The following is a 19,338-nucleotide window of genomic DNA, read 5'->3' as shown; positions in this document are numbered from 1 at the left end:
CTTGACACGGGGTAAACTTGAAAGTCTAGTCTAAATATCAGTACCAACTGTTAAAACTATGCTATACCCGGCTATGTCCGACTAAGTCCCTACAGTGATATTTTTAAGTGCTGCGGCATGCTTATTTATTGGGGGTAGGCCTATCGGGAGTAACGTCCCCGATACATTTGACTAAGTCTTTGTATTACTTGATAATGAAATTAAACCGACAAGGACAGACACAACTTGTCATGGGGCAAACTTGAATGTTTAGTCTAAATATCACGCACTGGCATAACTTTTGGATCTGCGAGATCTACTTTTTGATCCTGCGGGAGATCAACTTTACAACTAAATCTTGTGGTCTAAAAACAACGATAACTACTTTTGTTAAACCTATGAACTTCACTCAACCTTTTTGGTTGACACTTTAGCATGTTTTGTCTCAGGTGCTGTTTGATTCAAGCTTTCTTATCTACTACTTATGTGATGCTACTTGGACTTAGGATCAAGAGATATCGCATTTATTACTTCTGCATATGAACAATTACTTTATCGTTATTTCCATTATTGTAACGACATTTCATTTTCCGCTGCGTACTCAATAAAGTTAAATTTTCTCATTTAGTATTGTTCTCGTATTATAATATGTTGGTTTATTTGATATTAGTAACGTTTCTTCCAGACCCTATTGGGAGGACGTTACAAGTTTCATAAATTTCAGTTCAATATGAAACCATAGCAATTTGATTCACTCAAAACGGATTTAAAACGAAGAAATTATGGGTAAAACAAAACTTGAAAATTTTACTTGTTGTAGCTACGTAAATTTTATAACAAATCCATACTAACCATAACTTAACTAACTTATATTGTATTATACATGTCTTGATAGAACATAGACACGTATACAATGTTTTGACATATCATATCGATGTCATATATATATATATATATATATATATATATATATATACACACACACACACACACACACACACACACACATATATATATATATATATATTATTTGGAACAACCATAAACGCTCTATATGCGGTAATGATCGAGTTAGCTATACAGGGTTGAGGTTGATTCCAAAATAATATATATACTTTGAGTTGTTATCGAGTCTGAAACTTGTATACACTGGGTCGTGGATTGATTCGAGAAAATATATTAATTTATTTCTGTACTACTAAATGTGGACAATTAATTGTGGACTACTAACGTTGGACTGTCAACTTAACAAACTTAAATCGTTAAAACATAATAAAATATGGTATGAATATATTTCGATCGTACTTTGATATATATGTATATATTTATTATAGGTTCGTGAATCGACCAGTGGCCAAGTGTTATTTTTCGACGAAGTAATAATCTGTGAAAGTGAGTTATAGTCCCACTTTTGAAATCTAATTTTTTTTTGGGTTGAGAATACATGCAGTTTTATAAATGTTTTACAAAATAGACACAAGTACGTGAAACTACATTATATGGTTGAAATATCGAAATCGAATATGCCCCTTTTAACTTGGTAGCCTAAGAATTAGGGAACTGGCCCCTAATTGACGCGAATCCTAAAGATAGATCTATGGGCACTAACAAGCCCCAGTCAGAGAATTTAAATTGCTTTAGTACTTCGAATTTTATCATGTCCGAAGGGAGTCCTGGAATGATGGGGATATTCTATATGCATCTTGTTAATGTCGGTTACCAGGTGTTCACCATATGAATGATTTTTATCTCTATGTATGAGATGTATATTTATGAAAATTGGAAATATGAAATCTCGTGGTCTATTATTACGATTTGATAAATATATAGGTTAAACCTATAACTCACCAATATTTTTTTTGACGTTTTAAGCATGTTTATTCTTAGGTGATTGTTAAGAGCTTCCGCTATTGCATACTAAATTAAGGGCAAGATTTGGAGTCCATGCTTGTATAATATTGTTTAAAAACTGCATTCGAAGACTTAAGTTGATGTGTAATATTATTGTAAACCATTATGTAATGGTCGTGTGAAAACGCTCTATTTTAGATTATCATTATTTGAAAATCGTCGTAATATTCTTAAACCTTTATCGATAAAATAAAGGTTATCGTTTGTTTTAAAAATCGAATGCAGTCTTTGAAAAAACGTCTCATATAGAGGTCAAAACCTCGTAACGAAATCAATTAATATGAAACATTTATAATCGATATGAACGGGACATTTTAGTTTGTATCCGAGCGTTGGTCTTAGATGTAGTGACCCAAACTTTTCCATGTTTATATATATATATATTAAATGAAATTGTTATTTTACATGATTAAGTGTTTCCAACATGTTAAGCAATCAAACTTGTTAAGACTTGATTAATTGAAATAGGTTTCATATAGACAATTGACCACCCAAGTTGACCGGTGATTCACGAACGTTAAAACTTGTAAAAACTATACGATGACATATATATGGTTATATATATAGTTAACATGATTTTATTATAAGTATGTATCTCATTAGGTATTTTAACAATGAGTTATATACATAAAAATGAGACTATTAGTTTAAGAAACTCGAAAACGATATATATAACGATTATCGTTATAACAACGTCTTACTAGGTACATATGAATCATATTAAGATATTGATACACTTGGTTAATTATGTTAAATGATAAGTAAATATATTATTAAGTGTATTAACAATGAAATACATATGTAAAAATAAGACTACTAACTTAATGATTTCGAAACGAGACATATATGTAACGATTATCATTGTAACGACATTTAACTGTATATATATCATACTAAGATATATTATATATCATAATATCATGATAATATAACAATTTAACATCTCATTTGTTATAATAAACAATGAGTTAACAACATTCAACAAGATCGTTAACCTAAAGGTTTCAAAACAACATTTACATGTAACGACTAACGATGACTTAACGACTCAGTTAAAATGTATATACATGTAGTGTTTTAATATGTATTCATACACTTTTGAAAGACTTCAAGACACTTATCAAAATACTTCTACTTAACAAAATGCTTACAATTACATCCTCGTTCAGTTTCATCAACAATTCTACTCGTATGCACCCGTATTCGTACACGTACAATACACAGCTTTTAGATGTATGTACTATTGGTATATACACTCCAATGATTAGCTCTTAGTAGCCCATGTGAGTCACCTAACACATGTGGGAACCATCATTTAGCAACTAGCATGAAATATCTCATAAAATTACAAAAATATGAGTAATCATTCATGACTTATTTACATGAAAACAAAATTACATATCCTTTATATCTAATCCATACACCAACGACCAAAAACACCTACAAACACTTTCATTCTTCAATTTTCTTCATCTAATTGATCTCTCTCAAGTTCTATCTTCAAGTTCAAAGTGTTCTTCATAAATTCCAAAAGTTCTAGTTTCATAAAATCAAGAATACTTCCAAGATTGCAAGTTTACTTCCAAGTTTTCTAAATCCATTCCAAGTAATCATCCAAGATCAAGAAATCTTTGTTACTTACAGTAGGTTATCTTTCTAATACAAGGTAATAATCATATTCAAACTTTAATTCAATTTCTATAACTATAACAATCTTATTTCGAGTGAAAATCTTACTTGAAATTGTTTTCGTGTCATGATTCTGCTTCAAGAACTTTCAAGCCATCCAAGGATCCTTTGAAGCTAGATCTATTTTTCTCATTTCCAGTAGGTTTATCCAAGGAACTTGAGGTAGTAATGATGTTCATAACATCATTCAATTCATACATATAAAGCTATCTTATTCGAAGGTTTAAACTTGTAATCACTAGAACATAGTTTAGTTAATTCTAAACTTGTTCGCAAATAAAAGTTAATCCTTCTAACTTGACTTTTAAAATCAACTAAACACATGTTCTATATCTATATGATATGCTAACTTAATGATTTAAAACCTGGAAACACGAAAAACACCGTAAAATCGGATTTACGCCGTCGTAGTAACACCGCGGGCTGTTTTGGGTTAGTTAATTATAAACTATGATAAACTTTGATTTAAAAGTTGTTATTCTGGGAAAATGATTTTTATTATGAACATGAAACTATATCCAAAAATTATGGTTAAACTCAAAGTGAAAGTATGTTTTCTAAAATGGTCATCTAGACGTCGTTCTTTCGACTGAAATGACTACCTTTACAAAAACGACTTGTAACTTATTTTTCCGACTATAAACCTATACTTTTTCTGTTTAGATTCATAAAATAGTGTTCAATATAAAACCATAGCAATTTGATTCACTCAAAACGGATTTAAAATGAAGAAGTTATGGGTAAAACAAGATTGGATAATTTTTCTCATTTTAGCTACGTGAAAATTGGTAACAAATCTATTCCAATCATAACTTAATCAACTTGTATTGTATATTATGTAATCTTGAGATACCATAGACACGTATACAATGTTTTGACCTATCATGTCGACACATCTATATATTTTTCGGAACAACCATAGACACTCTATATGTGAATGTTGGAGTTAGCTATACAGGGTTGAGGTTGATTCCAAAATATATATAGTTTGAGTTGTGATCAATACTGAGATACGTATACACTGGGTCGTGGATTGATTCAAGATAATATTTATCGATTTATTTCTGTACATCTAACTGTGGACAACTAGTTGTAGGTTACTAACGAGGACAACTGACTTAATAAACTTAAAACATCAAAATATATTAATAGTGTTGTAAATATATTTTGAACATACTTTGATATATATGTATATATTGTTATAGGCTCGTGAATCAACCAGTGGCCAAGTCTTACTTCCCGACGAAGTAAAAATATGTGAAAGTGAGTTATAGTCCCACTTTTAAAATCTAATATTTTTAGGATGAGAATACATGCAGGTTTTATAAATGATTTATAAAATAGACACAAGTACGTGAAACTATATTCTATGGTTGAATTATCGAAATCGAATATGCCCCTTTTTATTAAGTCTGGTAATCTAAGAATTAGGGAACAGACACCCTAATTGACGCGAATCCTAAAGATAGATCTATTGGGCCTAACAAACCCCATCCAAAGTACCGGATACTTTAGTACTTCGAAATTTATATCATATCCGAAGGGTGTCCCGGAATGATGGGGATATTCTTATATATGCATCTTGTTAATGTCAGTTACCAGGTGTTCACCATATGAATGATTTTTATCTCTATGTATGGGATGTGTATTGAAATATGAAATCTTGTGGTCTATTATTATGATTTGATATATATAGGTTAAACCTATAACTCACCAACATTTTTGTTGACGTTTTAAGCATGTTTATTCTCAGGTGATTATTAAGAGCTTCCGCTGTCGCATACTTAAATAAGGACGAGATTTGGAGTCCATGCTTGTATGATATTGTGTAAAAACTGCATTCAAGAAACTTATTTTGTTGTAACATATTTGTATTGTAAACCATTATGTAATGGTCGTGTGTAAACAGGATATTTTAGATTATCATTATTTGATAATCTACGTAAAGCTTTTTAAACCTTTATTGATGAAATAAAGGTTATGGTTTGTTTTAAAATGAATGCAGTCTTTGAAAAACGTCTCATATAGAGGTCAAAACCTCGCAACGAAATCAATTAATATGGAACGTTTTTAATCAATAAGAACGGGACATTTCAGTTGGTATCCGAGCGTTGGTCTTAGAGAACCAGAAAATTTGCATTAGTGTGTCTTATCGAGTTTGTTAGGATGCATTAGTGAGTCTGGACTTCGACCGTGTTTTCTTTAAAAATGATTGCTTAACATTTTTGTTGGAAACTATATATTATTAACATGTATATATTATGTGATATATTAATCTCTTAACATGTTTGATATTGTGTGATAGATGTCTACCTCTAGCAAAAAACCCATTGACTCACCTAATAATAACGAAGAGTCGAATATATATTGGACTGATTCACAAGTTCCCGAAGAAGAACCGGAAGAAGAATCAGAACCGGAAGAAGAATCAGAACCGGAAGAGGAGGAACCGGAGGACGAAATAGAACCGGTGGGGGAATAATAAAATGGTTAAGTAAAAGAAAATCCTCAACCAACCGACCAAGGTTAATTATGGTCAATGGTGTTTCCACCAAGGAAGCAAAATATTGGGAGGATTACTAATTCTCCGATGAATCGGATTCCGACGAGAATTCCGATGATGTTATAGAAATTACCCCAACTGAATTTAAAAAGGCAAAAGAAAATAATAAGGGAAAGAGCATAAAAATAGAGAAATCTAATTCCAACCCCGATGAACTTTATATGTATCGTCAACCCCCGAAGCCCTTAAGTTGTAACAATGACCCGGGAACCTCTAAACCACCAGGTTTTTCTAAACCAATGTGAAAAACGACGGCTCGTATTAGGGGAACATCATATATCCCTAGAAACTTGGCAAAACGAACCAAAATCGAAGAAGAAGAAACAAGCGAGTCGGAATAAGATAGTTGTATTCGTGTGGTGTAATATATGTAATATAGTGTGCTTATGCTTTATGATATATGTAAAAATTGCTTGTATTAGTAAGTATGTTTTTTATGAATCTAACTCTTGTCTATTTTACAGTATAAAAACACAAAATGGATAGACAACCCAATATTTTAAGAGACCTACCCGGAGACATGATTGATGAAATCTTGTCTAGAGTCGGTCAGAATTCTTCGGCACAACTATTTAAGGCGAGATCAGTTTGTAAGACATTCGAAGAATGTTCAAAGAATGCCTTGGTTTATAAAAGGCTTTCGTTCGAAAGATGGGGGATATCATATTGGGAAATCCATAAGTTACGATGTGTTTACTTTGATTCATATATTGCGGGGAACCCAAATTCTATTTTACGCAATGGGTTAAGAAATTATTTTGACTCAATATATCCGAATATTGGACATCGTGATTTAGAAAAAGCGGCTAACATGCAACATAAAGAAGCATGTTATGCTTACGGATTAGTAATTTTCGCTTCTAACCAAAGTGAGAACAAGAACATCGGGCTACAACTATTAAACAAAACGTTCCCACAAGTGACGGAGTCGGTAATTGGGGTAAGAAATGAGGTTTTTAGATTGTTACGGGACTGTTGGATATTACGTAACCCCTCGTCCCTTTGACGACGTTACAACACGCTGTCTTATCAACGACCATAACGGTTATGTTCCACAAGACCAAGGATGGGAAGTAGTCCTGGTAAAATCAGAATGCATGACTTGTTTCTGGACGTATGAATTACGTGTCTTTATTGCCTTTGCTAAACGACTTGTGTACTAGCTAGAATTATCTTCACAACTATCTTGTATCAAAGTTATTGTGTGCTATATTTCATGCTTTATGTAAAATAAGCGGTATTGTAAGTTTGTAAAATATTGTATAAATGTTTGAACGCGAAATATTATTATAATCAGTTTTTCATATAGAATTGTAGTAGTTGAATTGTATATTAGCTACTAAGTATGAACTTAACGGGTAGGTACTACCCGAATTTAAACTTATAAAACGCTAATATGAAGAAAAAGCTTTTATAAATGAGTTCATATTATGCTACGAGATACTATTAACTACTCTTAATATTCTGTATGATTAACTTGTTCCATTTGACTATTTTGAAGGAAATGGCACCGACTACTCGACACACTGTGAATATGAATGAAGAGGAATTCCGTACTTTTCTAGCTTCAAACATAGCCACAGTACACGCTGCGCTACATACCAACAATAACCTTGGATCTAGCAGTACAGGAAATCGTGTAGGATGCACCTACAAAGAATTCACTGCCTGCAAACCTTTGGAATTTGATGGAACCGAAGGACCGATCGGATTGAAACGGTGGACCGAGAAGGTCAAATCAGTGTTTGCCATAAGTAAGTGTACTGAAGAGGACAAAGTGAAGTACGCTACGCATACCTTCACAGGTTCTGCGTTAACATGGTGGAATACCTATCTAGAGCAAGTGGGACAAGATGATGCGTACGCACTACCGTGGTCAGCATTCAAGCACTTGATGAATGGGAAGTACCGTCCCAGAACCGAGGTCAATAAGCTCAAGACAGAACTTAGAGGGTTACGAACCCAAGGATTTGATATTACCAAGTACGAAAGATGATTCACAGAATTGTGCCTATTGTGTCCGGGAGCGTTCGAAGATGAGGAAGAGAAGATCGACGCGTTTGTGAAAGGATTACTGGAAAGAATCCAAGAAGATATAAGTTCACACGAGCCCGCCTCCATACAACAGGCATGTAGAATGGCTCACAAACTAGTGAACCAGATTGAAGAAAGAATTAAAGAACAGACTGCTGAAGAGGCCAAGGTGAAGTAAGTCAAAAGAAAGTGGAAGGAAAACGGTGATAAGAATCACCAATACAACAACAACAGCAATTACAACAATAATCGCAACAATTATCCCAACAATCGCAACATCAATCGCAACTACAACAAACGGCCAACAACAACAACAACAACAACAACAGCAACTACAACAATCATCCTAACAACAATAATAACCGCAACAACAACAACAATCAGAAGCAGCTATGCCAAAGGTGTGAAAAGTATCACTCGGGGTTCTGCACCAAATTTTGCAACAAGTGTAAAAGAAATGGTAATAGCGCGGCGAAGTATGAGGTCTACGGACCAGGGGTTAACAGAACGAAAGGAACAAATGGTGTCAGAACGAGTAATGGTTTAGCAAGTAGTGTCGGAGCAAGTTATGCCAATGTAGTTTGTTATAAATGTGGAAAACCGGGCCACATTATTAGAAATTGCCCGAACCAAGAGAACACGAATGGACAAGGCCGCGGAAGAGTTTTCAATATTAATGCGGCAGAGGCACAGGAAGACCCGGAGCTTGTTACGGGTACGTTTCCTATTGACAATAAATCTGCTTACGTTTTATTTGATTCGGGTGCGGATAGAAGCTATATGAGTAGAGATTTTTGTGCTAAATTAAGTTGTCCATTGACGCCGTTGGATAGTAAATTTTTACTAGAATTAGCAAACGGTAAATTAATTTCAGCAGATAATATATGCCGGAATCGAGAAATTAAACTGGGTAGCGAAATATTTAAGAATTATTTGATACCAGTAGAGTTAGGGAGTTTTGATGTAATAGTTGGCATGGACTGGCTGAAGAAGGTGAAAGCAGAGATCGTATGTTATAAAAATGCAATTTGCATTGTACGAGAAGAAGGAGAACCCTTAATGGTGTACGGAGAAAAGGGCAACATGAAGCTACATCTTATTAGTAATTTAAAGGCACAAAAACTAATAAGAAAAGGTTGCTATACTGTTCTAGCACACGTCGAGAAAGTACAAACTGAAGAAAAGAGCATCAATGATGTTCCCGTCGCAAAAGAATTTCCCGATGTATTTCCGAAAGAATTACCGGGACTACCTCCACATCGATCTGTTGAATTTCAAATAGATCTTGTACCAGGAGCTGCACCAATAGCTCGTGCTCCTTATAGACTCGCACCCAGCGAGATGAAAGAACTGCAAAGCCAACTGCAAGAACTATTAGAACGTGGTTTCATTCGACCAAGCACATCACCATGGGGAGCTCCTGTTTTGTTTGTCAAGAAGAAGGATGGTACATTTAGGTTGTGTATTGACTACAGAGAGTTGAACAAACTTACTATCAAAAACCGTTATCCACTACCGAGAATCGACGACTTATTTGATCAACTACAAGGCTCGTCTGTTTATTCAAAGATTGACTTACGTTCCGGGTATCATTAAATGCGGGTGAAAGAAGATGATATTCCAAAGACTGCTTTCAGAACACGTTACGGTCATTACGAGTTTATGGTCATGCCGTTTGGTTTAACTAATGCACCAGCTGTGTTCATGGACCTTACGAACCAAGTGTGTGGACCATACCTTGACAAGTTTGTCATTGTTTTCATTGATGACATACTTATTTACTCAAAGAATGACCAAGAACACGGTGAACATTTGAGAAAGGTGTTAGAAGTATTGAGGAAGGAAGAATTGTACGCTAAGTTTTCAAAGTGTGCATTTTGGTTGGAAGAAGTTCAATTCCTCGGTCACATAGTGAACAAAGAAGGTATTAAGGTGGATTCGGCAAAGATAGAAACTGTTGAAAAGTGGGAAACCCCGAAAACTCCGAAACACATACGCCAGTTTTTAGGACTAGCTGGTTACTACAGAAGGTTCATCCAAGACTTTTCCAGAATAGCAAAACCCTTAACTGCATTAACGCATAAAGGTAAGAAATTTGAATGGAATGATGAACAAGAGAAAGCGTTTCAGTTATTGAAGAAAAAGCTAACTACGGCACCTATATTGTCATTGCCTGAAGGGAATGATGATTTTGTGATTTATTGTGACGCATCAAAGCAAGGTCTCGGTTGTGTATTAATGTAACGAACGAAGGTGATTGCTTATGCGTCTAGACAATTGAAGATTCACGAACAAAATTATACGACCAATGATTTGGAATTAGGCGCGGTTGTTTTTGCATTAAAGACTTGGAGGCACTACTTATATGGGGTCAAAAGTATTATATATACCGACCACAAAAGTCTTCAACACATATTTAATCAGAAACAACTGAATATGAGGCCGCGTAGGTGGATTGAATTATTGAATGATTACGACTTTGAGATTCGTTACCACCCGAGGAAGGCAAATGTGGTAGCCGATGCCTTGAGCAGGAAGGAAAGAGAACCCATTCGAGTAAAATCTATGAATATAATGATTCATAATAACCTTACTACTCAAATAAAGGAGGCGCAACAAGGAGTTTTAAAAGAGGGAAATTTAAAGGATGAAATACCCAAAGGATCGGAGAAGCATCTTAATATTTGGGAAGACGGAACCCGGTATAGGGCTGAAAGGATTTGGGTACCAAAATTTGGAGATATGAGAGAAATGGTACTTAGAGAAGCTCATAAAACCAGATACTCAATACATCCTGGAACGGGGAAGATGTACAAGGATCTCAAGAAACATTTTTGGTGGCCGGGTATGAAAGCCGATGTTGCTAAATACGTAGGAGAATGTTTGACGTGTTCTAAGGTCAAAGCTGAGCATCAGAAACCATCAGGTCTACTTCAACAACCCGAAATCCCGGAATGGAAATAGGAAAACATTACCATGGATTTCATCACTAAATTGCCAAGGACTGCAAGTGGTTTTGATACTATTTGGGTAATAGTTGATCGTCTCACCAAATCAGCACACTTCCTGCCAATAAGAGAAGATGACAAGATGGAGAAGTTAGCACAACTGTATTTGAAGGAAGTCGTCTCCAGACATGGAATACCAATCTCTATTATCTCTGATAGGGATGGCAGATTTATTTCATGATTCTGGCAGACATTACAGCAAGAATTAGGAACTCGTCTAGACATGAGCACTGCCTATCATCCACAAACTAATGGGCAGAGCGAAAGGACAATACAAACGCTTGAAGACATGCTACGAGCATCTGTTATTGATTTCAGAAACAGTTGGGATCGACATCTACCATTAGCAGAATTTTCCTACAACAACAGCTACCATTCAAGCATTGAGATGGCGCCGTTTGAAGCACTTTATGGTAGAAAGTGCAGGTCTCCGATTTGTTGGAGTGAAGTGGGGGATAGACAGATTACGGGTCCGGAGATAATACAAGAAACTACCGAGAAAATCATCCAAATTCAACAAAGATTGAAAACCGCCCAGAGTCGACAAAAGAGCTACGCGGACAGTAAAAGAAAAGATATAGAGTTTGAAATTGGAGAAATGGTCATGCTTAAGGTTTCACCTTGGAAAGGCGTTGTTCGATTTGGTAAACGGGGGAAACTAAATCCAAGGTACATTGGACCATTCAAGATTATAGATCGTGTCGGACCAGTAGCTTACCAACTGGAGCTACCTCAACAACTCGCGCCTGTACATAACACTTTCCACGTCTCAAATTTGAAGAAATATTTTGCTAAAGAAGATCTCACTATTCCATTGGACGAAATCCAAATCAATGAAAAACTTCAATTCATTGAAGAACCCGTCGAAATAATGGATCGTGAGGTTAAGAGACTTAAACAAAATAAGATACCGATTGTTAAGGTTCAATGGAATGCTCGTAGAGGACCCGAGTTCACCTGGGAGCGTGAAGATCAGATGAAGAAGAAATACCCGCATTTATTTCCAGAAGATACGTCAACACCTCCAACTGCTTAAAATTTCGGGACGAAATTTATTTAACGGGTAGGTACTGTAGTGACCCGAACTTTTCCATGTTTATATATATATTAAATGAAATTTTTATTTACATGATTAAGTGTTTCCAACATGTTAAGCAATCAAACTTGTTAAGACTTGATTAATTGAAATAGGTATCATCTAGACAATTGACCACCCGAGTTGACCGGTGATTCACGAACGTTAAACCTTGTAAAAACTATAAGATGACATATATATGGTTATATATATAGTTAACATGATTTTATTATAAGTATGTATCTCATTAGGTATTTTAACAATGAGTTATATACATAAAAATGAGACTATTAATTTAAGAAACTCGAAAACGATATATATAACGATTATCGTTATAACAACGTCTTACTAGGTACATATGAATCATATTAAGATATTGATACACTTGGTTAATTATGTTAAATGATAAGTAAATATATTATTAAGTGTATTAACAATGAAATACATATGTAAAAATAAGACTACTAACTTAATGATTTCGAAACGAGACATATATCTAACGATTATCGTTGTAACGACATTTAACTGTATATATATCATACTAAGATATATTATATATCATAATATCATGATAATATAACAATTTAACATCTCATTTGTTATAATAAACAATGGGTTAACAACATTCAACAAGATCGTTAACCTAAAGGTTTCAAAACAACATTTATATGTAACGACTAACGATGACTTAACGACCCAGTTAAAATGTATATACATGTAGTGTTTTAATATGTATTCATACACTTTTGAAAGACTTCAAGACACTTATCAAAATACTTCTACTTAACAAAAATGCTTACAATTACATCCTCGTTCAGTTTCATCAACAATTCTACTCGTATGCACCCGTATTCGTACACGTACAATACACAACTTTTAGATGTATGTACTATTGGTATATACACTCCAATGATTAGCTCTTAGCAGCCCATGTGAGTCACCTAACACATGTGGGAACCATCATTTGGCAACTAGCATGAAATATCTCATAAAATTACAAAAATATGAGTAATCATTCATGACTTATTTACATGAAAACAAAATTACATATCCTTTATATCTAATCCATACACCAACGACCAAAAACACCTACAAACACTTTCATTCTTCAGTTTTCTTCATCTAATTGATCTCTCTCAAGTTCTATCTTCAAGTTCTAAGTGTTCTTCATAAATTCCAAAAGTTCTAGTTTCATAAAATCAAGAATACTTCCAAGATTGCAAGTTTACTTCCAAGTTTTCTAAATCCATTCCAAGTAATCATCCAAGATTAAGAAATCTTTGTTACTTACAGTAGGTTATCTTTCTAATACAAGGTAATAATCATATTCAAACTTTAATTCAATTTCTATAACTATAACAATCTTATTTCGAGTGAAAATCTTACTTGAAATTGTTTTCGTGTCATGATTCTGCTTCAAGAACTTTCAAGCCATCCAAGGATCCTTTGAAGCTAGATCTATTTTTCTCATTTCCAGTAGGTTTATCCAAGGAACTTGAGGTAGTAATGATGTTCATAACATCATTCGATTCATACATATAAAGCTATCTTATTCAAAGGTTTAAACTTGTAATCACTAGAACATAGTTTAGTTAATTCTAAACTTGTTCGCAAATAAAAGTTAATCCTTCTAACTTGACTTTTAAAATCAACTAAACACATGTTCTATATCTATATGATATGCTAACTTAATGATTTAAAACCTGGAAACACGAAAAACACCGTAAAATCGGATTTACGCCGTCGTAGTAACACCGCGGGCTGTTTTGGGTTAGTTAATTAAAAATTATGATAAACTTTGATATAAAAGTTGTTATTCTGGGAAAATGATTTTTATTATGAACATGAAACTATATCCAAAAATTATGATTAAACTCAAAGTGGAAGTATGTTTTCTAAAATGGTCATCTAGACGTCGTTCTTTCGACTGAAATGACTGCCTTTACAAAAATGACTTGTAACTTATTTTTCAGACTATAAACCTATACTTTTTCTGTTTAGATTCATAAAATAGAGTTCAATATGAAACCATAGCAATTTGATTCACTCAAAACGGATTTAAAATGAAGAAGTTATGGGTAAAACAAGATTGGATAATTTTTCTCATTTTAGCTACGTGAAAATTGGTAACAAATCTATTCCAACCATAACTTAATCAACTTGTATTGTATATTATGTAATCTTGAGATACCATAGACACGTATACAATGTTTCGACCTATCATGTCGACACATCTATATATATTTCGGAACAACCATAGACACTCTATATGTGAATGTTGGAGTTAGCTATACAGGGTTGAGGTTGATTCCAAAATATATATAATTTGAGTTGTGATCAATACTGAGATACGTATACACTGGGTCGTGGATTGATTCAAGATAATATTTATCGATTTATTTCTGTACATCTAACTGTGGACAACTAGTTGTAGGTTACTAACGAGGACAGCTGACTTAATAAACTTAAAACATCAAAATATATTAAAAGTATTGTAAATATATTTTGAACATACTTTGATATATATGTATATATTGTTATAGGTTCGTGAATCAACCAGTGGCCAAGTCTTACTTCCCGACGAAGTAAAAATCTGTGAAAGTGAGTTATAGTCCCACTTTTAAAATCTAATATTTTTGGGATGAGAATACATGCAGGTTTTATAAATGATTTACAAAATAGACACAAGTACGTGAAACTACATTCTATGGTTGAATTATTGAAATCGAATATGCCCCTTTTTATTAAGTCTGGCAATCTAAGAATTAGGGAACAGACACCCTAATTGACGCGAATCCTAAAGATAGATCTATTGGGCCTAACAAACCCCATCCAAAGTACCGGATGCTTTAGTACTTCGAAATTTATATCATATCCGAAAGGTGTCCCGGAATGATGGGGATATTCTTATATATGCATCTTGTTAATGTCAGTTACCAGGTGTTCACCATATGAATGATTTTTATCTCTATGTATGGGATGTGTATTGAAATATGAAATCTTGTGGTCTATTATTATGATTTGATATATATAGGTTAAACCTATAACTCACCAACATTTTTGTTGACGTTTTAAGCATGTTTATTCTCAGGTGATTATTAAGAGCTTCCGCTGTCGCATACTTAAATAAGGACGAGATTTGGAGTCCATGCTTGTATGATATTGTGTAAAAACTGCATTCAAGAAACTTATTTTGTTGTAACATATTTGTATTGTAAACCATTATGTAATGGTCGTGTGTAAACAGGATATTTTAGATTATCATTATTTGATAATCTACATAAAGCTTTTTAAACCTTTATTGATGAAATAAAGGTTATGGTTTGTTTTAAAATGAATGCAGTCTTTGAAAAACGTCTCATATAGAGGTCAAAACCTCGCAACGAAATCAATTAATATGGAACGTTTTTAATCAATAAGAACGGGACATTTCATTAGAGAACCAGAAATTGCATTAGTGTGTCTTATCGAGTTTGTTAGGATGCATTAGTGAGCCTGGACTTCGACCGTGTTTTCTTTAAAAACGATTGCTTAACACTTTTTGTTGGAAACTACAAATTGTTAACATGTAAATATTATGTGATATATTAATCTCTTAACGTGTTTGATATTGTGTGATAGATGTCTACCTCTAGTATAAATCCAATCGACTCACCTAATAATAATGAAGAATCGAATATATATTGGGAAGATTCACAAATTCCCGAAGAGGAACCTGAAGAAGAAGAACCGGAAGAAGAGGAACCGAAAGAAGAGGAACCGGAAGAAGAAGAGGTTCCAGAGGAGGAAATATTAGGAATCACATAAAAACCGATAATTAAAAGAAAATTCTCAACCAATGGACCAAAGTTGAAAATGGTCAATGGTGTTTCCGCTGAGGAAGCAAAATATTGGGAAAATTACCAATTTTCTGATGAATCGTATCCCGATGAGGATTCCGATGATGTTATAGAAATTACCCTGACCTAATTTGAAAAAGTAAAAGAAAACAATAAGGGAAAAGGCATCAAAATAGAGAAACCTAATTCTAACCCCGATGAACTTTATGTTAACATGAAATATCCCGATGGGAAATACCGTCAACACCCGTATTTCTTAAGTTTTAACTATAACCCGGGGACATCTAAGCCACCAGGTTTTTCTAAACCATTTGTGAAAATGATGGCTCGTATTAGAGGAGCACCATATATCCCTAGGAAATTAGTGAAACGAACCAAGTTCGAGGAGGAATAAACAAGTGAGTCGGAATAAAGAGTTGTAATCATGTTGTGTAATATATGTATTATAGTATGCTTGTACTTTTTGTTATATGTAAAAATTGCTTCTATTGCTTGTTAATGATCTCTTACGAATCCAATCTTCGTCTATTTTACAGTATAAAAACACAAAATGGGTGTTAAGGATAGACGACCAAATATTTTAGAAGACCTACCAGGGGATATGATTGATGAAATCTTGTCTAGAGTCGGTCATAATTCATCGGCACAATTATTTATGGCGAAATTAGTTTGTCGAACATTTGAAAGACGTTACAGGCATGCCTTAGTTTATAAAAGGCTTTCCTTTGAAAGATGGGGTATATCACATTGGGGAGACCTTAAGTTACGCCGTGTTTTCTTTAAGGCATTAAGTGCTGGGAACCCAAATGCAATTTTACGCTATGGGTTAAGAACCTATTTTGACTCCACATATCCCAACATAGGACTTCGTTCTTTAGAAAGGGCTTCTAACATGCAACTTAAGGAAGCATGTTATGTTCATGCGTTAGTGATGTTCGCTTCTCACCAAAGTGAGAAAAAAAATCGGATTACAACTGTTAAATAAAACATTCCCACAAGTGACGGATTCAGTAGTTGGGGTGAGAAACAAGGTTTTTAGATTGTTACGGGGCTGTTGGACATTACGTAACCTGTTGATGCATTTTATGTAAGTCCCTAGACATCTAACCCACGTCCATTGCAGGTACTACAATTTACAGGCTACCATGATGGCTTGTTATTATCCTATCTGTGTTTGTATGTGGTTACAGGTACTGCAGGAATGCGATAAGGATGTTTGACTATGTTAGACTTAGTCAGACGTACGAGTGAAGCATCACTCGTACGGCTGACAGGCTCATACGCACGGTTGATGCTGAGCTAAGTCACAATTATAACCTAAATGATATGACACGAGTGAGTGATCACCCATACGGCTGAGAAAGCCAACTCGTACATGTGATGGATGACTCGCACGAGTGAGTCAACAACAGGGGTATATAAGTGTTATGTTCTTCATTTTAGGTTAAACCTCTCATTTTACACACACATCACTTAGATCTGGTTTGCCTAATCCGATTCTCTCTCAACCCAAATCACTCAAGAGGTGAATAACAGCTCTAGGTGTCACAATCATTTTGTGGTTTGACTAAATTAATCCCAAAAAGCTTCACATATTCACTAGTTATGGGCTGATTCACTAATTTTGCCTTTGTGTGAATTAAACCTGTTGATTTCGAAGTTCCTAGTCATGTTTCATCATTAGTATCAGAGCATTGGTTGTGATTTCAACATCATCTAGTGATTTTTGGTGATTAAAGAGTTTGTTATTTTGGGTTTTTGAGTTTTAGAGTGATTTTGATAAAAAAGGAATCATTTTTACGTGTGTAATTGTGATTAGAGAGTGTGTTTATGTTAGTTTAATGCTAATCCAGCTTGTGGACGAAGAAATTGAGGTTTAGCATTAATTTCTAGGGTTTTAGAGTGATTTAGGGTTAACAGCTGTTCACACGAGTGGGTCAAAGTTTCTTGCTCACATGTACGTTTGACCAAACAGTTGACATCACTCGTGAACTCACACTCACAGTTTAGCATAACCTTTTAAGGTTAAGTAACTACAGTCTGATCACACGAGTGATCAAACGATTAACTCTGACACGTACGAGTAATCATACGGGTGATCATCACTCGCACGTCTGAGGATAAGTGATTGGTTCTTTTAGTTGGTTTAGTCAAACGTACGCTTAAGTAGTGACTCGCACGCTTGATTCGCGACACGTATGGTTGATACTGTCAAACGTACGGTTGATATCCTGAACCGCACGGTTTACCCTTTGGTAAAATTTTCAATAATGTTTAATTCAAACAACTACGCGTTGGTCGTACCGTTAGTTCAGAGTATTACGAATATGACTAAATGATTACTCCTTGCTGAGAGTGAATCCGGAAGTGGTACGAAATGTCCGAGGTTAATGAATATGGATAACTATTCCACTTGGAAGTCGAGATTTAAGATTTGGTCTGATGGTCAGGACACGAAGCTTTGGAAGTACATTGAAACCGAATTTTAATGGCCAAGTTCACCTGTTACAAATGAATTATATACGTTGCATAATATGCCTTCGGAAGAACGTGAAGAGTATAACTTGGAGAAAAAGATGTACTGTAACTTGACGAGTGCTCTTGATGGTCCGATTTTCCATCAATTTCTGTGTCATGGTAACTCATTCAAGATATGGGAAGCACTTCGTACTTTCAATGAAGGAAATACATCTTACAGAACTAGAAAAGGTTTAGAATTGAAAGCTGAGTTTGATCGTTTTCACTGGCAAGTCGGGGAATCTATTACAAAATTGGTTGAAAGATATCGTCATTTGCTAGCTGAACTACATAAGCATGATGTGACCATTGCTGAAAAAGACAAAGTAACATGTCTAGCTGGAGCATTACCTTTAGAATGGAATGGTTTCGTATTAACTATGAAAACCAGTGGAGAACTAGATACTGCTACAGTGAACTCGTTTATTGCAAGACTTCAGGAAGAAGAACTAGAATTGTTAAACAAAGTCAAGAGGTCTAAACAAGTTTAAGACACGAAAATGTATTGTCCAAATGGTTACACACCGCCTAAGTCAGCTCATGCACTATTTCAAACAGCTTTTGCTACGAATAATCAGAATATGTATGATTTGAATGTTAGTAGTGCACCTATTCAACAACCTTCGTATCCAACACAAGCTTCACCATGTTCTCTTAATACTCAATCACAGCCTACTTCCAACACTACATAGTCATCTACACCGACTGCATCAGATGTTCTTT

Source organism: Rutidosis leptorrhynchoides, chromosome 3 (assembly GCF_046630445.1).
Source record: "Rutidosis leptorrhynchoides isolate AG116_Rl617_1_P2 chromosome 3, CSIRO_AGI_Rlap_v1, whole genome shotgun sequence".
In the NCBI taxonomy this organism is placed as follows: domain Eukaryota; kingdom Viridiplantae; phylum Streptophyta; class Magnoliopsida; order Asterales; family Asteraceae; genus Rutidosis; species Rutidosis leptorrhynchoides.
The sequence above is the reverse complement of the archived record's forward strand: the minus strand, read 5'-3'. Positions refer to the sequence as shown.